Source organism: Marmota marmota, unplaced genomic scaffold, assembly GCF_001458135.2.
Source record: "Marmota marmota marmota unplaced genomic scaffold, marMar, whole genome shotgun sequence".
Taxonomy (NCBI): domain Eukaryota; kingdom Metazoa; phylum Chordata; class Mammalia; order Rodentia; family Sciuridae; genus Marmota; species Marmota marmota.
Genome location: NW_026000252.1, coordinates 2,156,609 through 2,164,569, shown reverse-complemented (window position 1 = coordinate 2,164,569; position 7,961 = coordinate 2,156,609). Strand labels below are relative to the sequence as shown.

The window sequence follows — 7,961 nt, the reverse complement described above, 5'->3', positions numbered from 1 at the left end:
CTTCACTTTTTTTGTGAGAAGTGTTAAATATTCTTTATTTAATATCATACATAAACCATACTAAAATGCCTCTCCATAAGGAAAGAATAGCATTTTAGATATGGGGGGAATTCTAACTAAATTGGCATGGTCAACAAAAATATAAAGTAGGCACTGCTTTCATTATCTTCAACCATTGCCTTTAATAGGCTAATGAACACAAATTAAAACAAATGTGAATCATGCTTGGTTCTGAGAGAGTGAAGGGATTTCCCCCATATTCACATAATCCGTTATATAAATCTAAATATAAATCAGTTTTCAGATGTCATTCACCATTTTTATGAAATACTGAACATTACTAATTAAGTCCAACCATAACTTCCAAAAGGGGAAACAGTGATAGAATTTACTGAAGTGGGAGTATAAGCCAAGTATTAATTTAAGTACAAGTCAGTTTTACTTAAATCAGGATTGTCCAACAAAAATAATTCTGTCAAGGCTGGGGCTGTAGCTCAGTGGTAGCGCGCTCGCCTAGCAAGTATGGGGTCCTGGGTTCGATCCTCAGCACCACATAAAAATAAATAAATGGAATAAAAGTATTGTGTTCAACTACAACTAAAAAATAAATATTAAAAAATATTTTGTCAGTCACTCATGATCTGATTTCTGGTATATCACATCAATTAAATTATGGTACACATAAAAAAGCCAAGAGACAGTTCTGTTTGGTCATAAATAAGGCAGTAGCTATTAATCATTAGTGGCTTTTTTGAGGCAAGCTATTAAGTCTGCCCTTTCTCCCTTCTTCTTACTGCCAGTGAAGATCATTTTTGTTCCAGGGATTCTCCAAATACTCCATCAGTATATCCTCTCCCCAGGTGCTGCCTTTGTTCTTGTTGGCATCTGTGTGAGAGAATCCAGCAGCCTGACCTGTCGTCCACCCAAACAGTCCATGGAGATTTGGCCCAGTCTTGTGCTTGCCTCCCTTTTCCATGGTGTGGCACTGGGCACACTTCTGAACAAAAATCTTCTGCCTTTCTCAACATCACCCATTTTTAATTTGTTCTTTCATCGCTAGTCAAGGAAGGTTCCCGATCAGAAGCCAGACATGCCACTCTCTGAGTGCTTCACCTTTATTTAGTGCTTTCCATGTTGCAATATAAATGTCTCTAATTCCCTTTTTCATTAGACTACAAACTCCATAAGGACAGGAACCATGTTTATCATGCTCACATCCATACCCTCAGTGTCTAGCTCATAAGGTCCTCAGTTAAGGTTTTCTGGTTGAATGAATTATTGAAAACAAGAAAGGAAGAAAATATAACCAAGGACAAATACATAGAAGATGACATAGGTAATCATGAATAGTCACCATAAAGACCTTTAAATGATCTGAGAGTTGCAATAAATGCTGAAAACCAAAAAAGATTCTTAGAGAATCTATATTCAGAGCAGTAAGAGGAAGGAGATTAAAAAAGATACATACATAGTGCTTAAGGATAATGATGCTATTTGATGGATGACATAGAGAAGGAATAATTCTAAGTCTGATTATACTCCTTTATTTCTCTGATTGTAGAAAAGAGATGTCCTGCAAGAGTAGAAGTAGACAAAGGAGCTTGAAGGAATAAACAAGGACATTAGAACTAGACAGTGTTGTGATGAATCCTGGATGTGACACTAATGTGTGGCTTCAGTTAAGTCACATAAATTATTCTCTGAGCCTCATTTTTTTCCAATGTATAAAATGAAGATATACATAACATGGAAGGAAAGTCTTTGAATGATTATTAGGTGGTTGAAACTTAATACATGATAGATATTTTTTCCAAAGAGAAGAAAGTAGATTTCTTTAAAAAGTAGTTCCTTAAAAAAATAACTTGTTGATGCAAACTAATATTATAGCAAGGATTATTAAAAATGCTGTTACATATTTGGGTAAAGATGGTACCAACTGGAATTGTATGTTTATAGATAAATAGATCTAGATATCAGACTAATTTTGTTTTTTTCAAGAATAGGGTCATTGAGGAAGATTGCATTACCAAACTGGTTAATCATAAAATGTAGACATAGTGCTTCTGGACTTCAGTAAATAATTTGACAGAGTTGTTTGAAAAGCAGAGAAATATTGGATGACTATTTAAAATTGTGCTAATATATAGAACATAACATAAACCATTTTAACATGAACAATTCAGTGTCATTAAATACATTCATGGTGCTGTGAAACCATCACCACTATCCATTTCCAGAACTTTTTCATCATCCTAAATAGAAAATCTGCACCCATTAAACAATAGCTCATTGGGCTGGGGATGTGGCTCAAGCGGTAGCGCGCTCGCCTGGCATGCGTGCGGCCCGGGTTCGATCCTCAGCACCACATACAAACAAAGATGTTGTGTCTGCCGAGAACTAAAAAAATAAATATTAAAAAATTCTCTCTCTCTCTCTCTCTCTCTCCCCCACTCTTTCTTTAAAAAAAAAAACAAAAACAAAACAATAGCTCATTATTTTTATTCTCCTTCTAGTCCCCGATAATGTCTATTCTACTTTGTGTCTTTATGAATTTGGCTAATCTCAGAAATTATATAAGAAGTGGAATCATACAGTATGTGTTCTTTTGTGGCTGGTTTATTTCACTTAGCATGTTTTCATAGCTCATCCATATTGGAGTATGTATTGAAATTTCATTCCATTTAAAAACTGAATAATATTCCACTGTATGTATATATATATATATATATATATATATCACATTTTGCTTATACATTCATTTATGGACATTTGTATAGTTTCTACCTTTCAGCTAGGAATGGGCTGTTTAACCAATGTGATGAACTGGCAACTGGCTGAATGATTGTGCTCAAAGGGTGCTGATAAGTGAAATTATGGCATCCCTGAAGGACAGTTCTAGTGGTTTGTCACAGGTGACTTCTACAATATGCTCCTGATCATCAATCTTCTCAAGAAGATATAGAAAATATTACCGACTCATTTGTATTGTAGTTGACACAAACATGGAGGAATGATGGCTTTATTAGATAGCAAGATTAGAGTTCAAAAAGATTGACAAATCAGAAACATGGACTGAATCAAGAAAGATGAAATTTCACAGGGGCGAAATATAAGGTCGTATATTTGAGTTAAAACTCCCAATTGCATGAATGCAGATTGAAAATGCTATCACTTTAAAAGATTAAGCCAAAAGTGTGTCAATAATATTGTCTCCCCACACATTAAATTGATGTTAAGGCTATGTTTGTGGAAATGTAATATTTAAAAAGGCAATGATAGTCCTATTTTACTCTGTTCCACTCCTATGATATTGGTGATCTTTTCTTGCCTACTTTTTAAAGAATACAGCATAGTATAATGCAAACTTTGTTGCTATACTTTTAATTCCAGTTTCATTATTTCTACATCTATGATTTTGGGCAAGTGACTTAGCCTCTCCATGTCTCAATTTGCTTAACTGTAAAATAAACATAGCAAACAGCAAAAATTAAAGAAAATTAATACCTAGTAACTATTTCACAAATATTCATTTTTAAAATGATGTAGAAAACGAATATTTCAAAGAAGAATAACCACTCATTCTTCCATTTCCCAGGTATTGTTAAGCACCTCCACTGTCATAGGATGAACACTTGGAATTAAAGACATTCAGCCTAGAGATGTTATAAAGTGGAGGATATGAGAGTTGATTTCAAATATTTGTGGAAAATATATTAGGCTTTTTGTGAATGGCTTCACAGAATAGAAGTAGAAATAATGGGTGGAAGCTGCAGATTTTGGATCAATGTAAGAAACTGGAATTGGGTTCACTAACTGTCATTGCAGATATAAGCAAAAATTCAGTGAGAGTATTGTAAAAAGGAGATTCTAGCATCATATGGGTGATTTTAATGACCATTAGTTCTTCTTAATTCTTTCAAGATATGAAGACTCTATGATGATATTAAACATTTTTGCTCTTTCTTTCCTAAGTGATTGTGTGAAAACGACACACCTCCCACTTACTTCTAATTTCTTCATCAAGCCACATTTGGACCTAAGCAGAATTAATTGAAATCAAATGCAGGTTGATCTGAGAAACTTTACTTCTTTTTCAGCTATTAAGTTTACAAGTGACTTTAACAACCACATCATTCAGATACACCAACCTCTACTCCAGTTCCTTTGTATAATTACTGAGCAAAACAGTGGCCTAGACTTCTTGGGATACAGAGGCTAAAGGTAGTCTAATGAATTATTAAAGAAAATGCTGAAATGTTCCTAAGTGCTTTTTAAAACAGATGTCCCTGTTTTAAAGTTAAGTCAAAATTTCTTAGATTCAAGAGTGGTACCTGAGAACAAAATGTAAAGTTTGGTAGAGTTTTTGAAATAGTTCAGGATGAATAATAAAATTTTCTATTTTTATTATTTTTATAGGCTAGTATTTAGGAATTCATATAACTTCCATAACGAGAAAACTTGAGTCAGGAAGTTTTTACATAATGAGTGACCTAAATGTCCTCTTTTTGTCATTTGGAATAAAATGTGAAACAGAATGAACCCAAACACAACTTCAAGAAAAATATAGCATATTTCTTTTTTCATTACTTTCTGAAAAAGTAGGGATGCCCTAGAGAACAAAGTCACTATGTGAATCTACTAAATAAATAAATAAATTTTAATTATACTCTACCCTTTAGAGGGGGAAGCTCAACTAGCCACAAAACTACACAAATAACAGGCAATTTATTTATATTTTAAAATTTTAAAATTTTGCTTTAATTAGTTATACATGACAGTAGAATGCATTTTAACACATTGTACACAAATGGAGCATAACTTCTCATTCCTCTGGCTGTACATGGTGCTGAGTCACACCACTAGTGTAATCATACATGTATATAGGGTAATAATGTCCATCTCATTCCACCACCCTTCCTTTTATATTACATGGCAAAGAGAAAACAAAGTAACCAATGGAGTTAAGGTTGCTTACCACTTGGTCCTAAAATAAGGAGATAATCTTTTATTGTCTGAGTAGGCTAAATGTAATCACAGTGGTCCTTCAATGTGGAAGAAGCAGACAGAAGTGGAGGTCAGAGTGATGTAAAGAGAATTCAATCCAGAGCAGCTTTTGAAAATGGAGCAAGAGGACCATGAGCCAAAGAACATGGGCAGCCTCTAGAGGCTGGAAAGGGTACAGTATGGACTTTCCTTTAGAGTGTCCAGAAAGGAATGCAGCCCTGTTATTTTTAGCTTAGTGAGATCCATTTTAGATGTCTGAATAACAGAACTGTAAGATGATAAATTTGTGTTGTTTTAAGCTATTCAGTATGTGGTTACTTTTTATAGTTGCCATAGAAAACTAGTGCAACCATTAACCACTGAATCTAATGCTCTGCCCAGCATTATATTTATAAAATCTAATGTGCTCCATTTGTGTACAATGTGTCAAAATGCATTCTATTGTCATGTATAACTAATTAGAGCAAACTTAAATGTAGTATAATATATATTCTTTTCCAAAAGCACATGACACATGACCAAAATGGACCATAACCTAGGTAACAGTAATTTTTAAAAATAAATCTCATTTTAAATGAATTTAAGTCATAGTAAATTGTTCTCTGACCATACTGGTTTCATACTAGAAAACAGCAATGGAGAGCCAAAGGGAAAATCTCCAATCACTTGGCAATTAAATAGTACATATTTAAATAATCTAATGATTAAAAAAGGAAGTCTCAGAGAACATAAAAACTATGCTAAATGGAATAAAAATGAAAAGGCAACATTTTGCTGAGTATGGTGGTGCACGCCTATAATCCTAGTGGCTTTGGAGGCTGAGGTAAGAGGATTGCAAGTTCAAGGCCAGCTTCAGAAGTTAGCAAGGCCCTGAGCAACTCAGTGATACCCTGTCTCTAATAAAATATAATAAAGGGCTGGGGATGTGGCTCAGTGATTAAGTGCCCCTGAGTTTAATCCCCAGTGCCAAAAAAAAAAAAAAGAAAGAAAGAAAGAAAGAAAGAAAGAAAAAGAAAACTAAGAGAAAAATGAAGACAGATCATATAAAATGAAGGAAATAGTAAAGATAGTAGCAGAATTCAATGAAATTGAACAGAGAAAAACAATAGAGAAAATCAATGAATGAAAAAGCTGATTCTTTGGAAAGACCAGTAAAATTGATAAATCTCTTGGTATGCTGAAGAAAAAGAGAGATGACACAAATTACTAATATCAGAAGTGAAAGAAGGCATATCACTACCCATACTGCAGACATTATCAAGATAATAAGTGATTATTTGAATAATTCTATGCACAGACATTTGACAATCTGAAATCAATCAATTGCTCAAAACCTACCCCCCCAAAAAAATACTCACCCAGGGTGAAATACATAAATTTAATAGTTTATAATTATTAAATAACATGAATTTGTAATTTTAAAACTTTCATAAAACAAATTTGAAATTTCAAAACACCAATAGAGAATTCTACCAAACACTTAAATAATCAATATCAGTTTTACACAATTTCTTCCAAAAGATGGAAGTAGAACGAACGTTTCCCAACACATTTTATGAGGCCAGTGGTACTCTGATACCAACAATAGGCAAAGGTAGTAAAAATATAATAAAACAACAATAACCATAAGCCAGTATGTCATATGAGCTTAGATACAAAAATCCTCAAGAAAATATTAGCAAATTGAATCCAGCAATATTTTAAAAAAATTATATACCACAATGAAGTGGGGCTCACTTCAGAAATGCAAGAGTGGTTCAATATTCAAAAACTCCATGTAATCTACTATATTAATATGCTAAAGAAAACATATATCAACCAATTTAGAAAAAATTGCAACAAAATTGAATACTCATTCATGATAAAAGCTCTCACTCAAGTAAGAATAAAGAAGAATGTCCTCAATTTGATAAAGAACATTTACAAAAAACCTATAGCTAACCTCTTAAGTAATGGTAAAATATTAAATGCTCTAGAATAAGACCAAGAATAAGGCAAGGATGTATACCTTCACCATTTATTCATCATAGTATTGGAAGTCCAGGACAGTAAAAAAAGTCAAGATAAAGAAAGAAAAGACACAAATTAGAAAGGAGGCAATACAATTTTCTCTATATCATATTGCGTGAATATAAGATTCCACAGAATCTATAAGAAAGTACCAAGAACTGGGGTTGGGGCTGTGGCTCAGTGGTAGCACACTTACCTGGCATGTGTGAGGCACTGGGTTTGATTCTCAGCACTGCTTATAAATAAATAAAATAAAGGTCTATCAACAACAACAAAAATATTTTTTAAAAAGAAAATACCAAGAACTTATAAGCAAAGCATCTTACAAGATCCAAGAACACTGGACACAAGATAAAAACATAAATATCAAATTTTTTTGGAACTGGGGATTGAACCCATGGGCACTTTATCACTGAGCCACATTACCAGCCCTTTTTAATATTTTATTAGAGACAGTCTCACTGATTTGCTTACAACCTTGCTAAGTTGCTGAGGCTGGCTTTGAACTTGTGATCTTCCTTCCTCAGCCTCCCAAGCCACTGAGATTACAGGCATGCGCCACTATGCCCAGCCTAAATATCAATATTTGTATGTGCAAAACAGAATGAGAAACATTCTATTATTCATACTATTTATGATCATCAAATAAAATGAAATAATTGGGTATAATTCTAACAGAGCATAGGATATCTGTGTGCTGAAAACTACCAATAAGCAAATAAGCACCTTCAAAGATATTCAACATTATCAGTCATTATGGAAATGCAAAGTAAAACCATAATGAAATATTATTACATACCCATCAGAGTGGATAAAATAAAAATATTGGTGTTAGTAAATGCTATTGAGGATGTAGAGAAGATGGATCTTTCATACATTGCTGGCAGGAATCTAAAATGGTACAGACAATCTGGAAAATAGTTTGGCAGTTTCTTATACAATTAAAC

The 7,961-nt window shown here is 33.4% G+C and overlaps 1 pseudogene; it reads right to left on the bottom strand.

The window, feature by feature from the left end:
• Positions 1-732: 732 nt before the first annotated feature.
• On the bottom strand, positions 733-1,035 carry LOC107159570 (annotated as a pseudogene).
• Between the last annotated feature and the right edge of the window lie 6,926 nt (positions 1,036-7,961).